At 29.8% G+C, this 2304-nt stretch overlaps 1 pseudogene; it reads right to left on the bottom strand.

Annotated features, from left to right (window-relative positions):
• Positions 1–1551: 1551 nt before the first annotated feature.
• LOC118652423 lies at positions 1552–1642 on the bottom strand (annotated as a pseudogene).
• Between the last annotated feature and the right edge of the window lie 662 nt (positions 1643–2304).

The following is a 2304-nucleotide window of genomic DNA, read 5'->3' as shown; positions in this document are numbered from 1 at the left end:
CCGACCATATTTTGGGTTTCATTTTTTATATTTTCCTTTTCACTATCATTAATTGACAATTTACATGCCTTCCTCTGCTGTTTGTATTTTCCATGGGTTGACTTATTTAATCATTATCCCATAACCTCATTTACAGAGAGGTTCAATACTTTACCTGAGATAACTAAGCTAGTAAGGATCAGGCCAGAATCATAACTAGGGTCTAGGTTCAGGCTCATGTTCTTAAACCCTTTACTACCCAGAAACTAAATAATTTTTCTTAAACTTAATATATGCTTAAACGGTTCTTTCAACAGTGCAATAAAAAAGAGTGTAAATAGGAAGACATTGAGAAACCACTTAAGCCATTTGTAAAAAAAAAAAAAATAACATCATAAATGTAAGCCGAGATTTAAGGAAGTAAGAACTTGGTTCATTTTAGTATGAAAATAGTCAGAATTTATATAAAACTAAATATATTTAAAAATAAGATAAATTTAGAGTGAAACAAAACAAAAATCAGTCTCTTGTTACAACACACATTTTCTTAACAATTTAGAAATAAGGATTTTTTCCTCTAAAAACAAGATCAGAGCTAGATTAGATGATGAACATAAGGAGAAAATTATTCACCTTAGGAATATAAATGCATCCTCAGTGAGTAATTGTGGACATCTTTTCTAGCCTAGTCTCTACATTCTAATAGACAGACCTCTTTGCTCAAGAGATATTACCAATTTCATTTGTCTTCCTACTGTCTGGCCAGATTTGAACAGTTTCTTCTGTTAATTTACTTACTATTTTAGAATGTTGAAAACCAAAGGCAAATGATTCCTTAATTGGTTGGCTTTTACCAAAATATGACTTTGCCAGAAATCAGAAGAGCTAAATTTTGTTAATAATACTTCTGAGAGTAACTCCTGATATCCACCATAAATGCAGGATTAGCTTTTTCCATCTGTTGGGATATTCTCTAATATAGTGAAATATTTTGCTACAAATTTTATCATTTTATGAAGATAAAATCCATTCTGCTTCTCCTTCAGGCTATCTCTGATAATATTTTAGGTATTTTAACCTTAAAAATAAAATAATGTAATTTACATTACAGGCAATATACATGATGGAACCATTTTCACTAAAATGGCTTTTGGAGCCTCATCAACATTTACATAAAGAATATTACAGTCCATATGTACTGAATACCACAAAGATTTAAAGTTGTGGTTATAAGGAGTAAAAGCCTTATTTTAAAACACTATGATGTGTTTGATATAACCACAAGGATATTTGAAGTCTATGTGCATTAAGGAAATTTATTTATGTAATATAATATAACTAATTTTACCTGGAATCAAAGACCATTTGAATACCTTGCAGGTAAATTATGTCAGGTACTAAATTGAAGCACTCGAGAAAACTTGACTTTGAGCTTACCAATTTTACATGATTTATTTGTATTATTTTTGTTTTAATATATTCATTTTTATTACTCAACATAAGAGCATCATAATTATATAAAAAACTTTATCTATAAAACATTGGATAATTGTATCAAATCATAAAATCATCACAAGTTAAATATTGAAAAAATAGAAATAATATATTAAACTGATAAGAACAGATACTACCCTTGATCTTAGCCAAAAGGCGGAGAAGCGATAGAAAAAATATGTATGTCCCCATGTATATGTCAAGTATTCAGATCAACGAATTGAGTACCTGATGACCCTTTGCACTTCCTTCCAGTCACTCAACTCCAAGAAAAATCTCTGTCCTTTTTATACCATATATTAGTTTACCCAATTTTCTATATTACAAAAATGAAATCATACATTTTTTGGCTCCTTGGTTTCTGAGTGTTTCCCACAATATTATATTTGTAAGTTATACTCACATTTTTTGTACAGATGTAGATTAATCTTTGTCATAGCTGTATAGTATTCCATTGTATAAACATACTACAAATTACTTATTATAATGATGGACATTTGGTGCCGTTATGAACAGTGCTGATAGAAGTTTATGATACACGTGTTTGGGAGAAAATCCGTATTCATATTGGAGGGTTTATAGTCTTAAGAGTAGAATGCTAAATCACAGAGCATACCCACTTCCCATTTTAGTATATGCAGCCAAAAATTCTGCAACCATGAATGTACCAATACCATATATAAGAGTTTTGGTTGCGACACACTCACTAGAACTTAATGTATCTAACATTTGTAGTCCATTATTTTATATATGATGATAAAATGTTTGGGTTTAATTTGCATGTTAATAATGGCTAATGATATAGCCCAACTTTTCAATGTTTATCAGTTG

This window comes from Myotis myotis, unplaced genomic scaffold (genome assembly GCF_014108235.1).
Source record: "Myotis myotis isolate mMyoMyo1 unplaced genomic scaffold, mMyoMyo1.p scaffold_m19_p_3, whole genome shotgun sequence".
Classification (NCBI taxonomy): domain Eukaryota; kingdom Metazoa; phylum Chordata; class Mammalia; order Chiroptera; family Vespertilionidae; genus Myotis; species Myotis myotis.
This window is presented reverse-complemented; position numbering and strand designations above follow the sequence as displayed.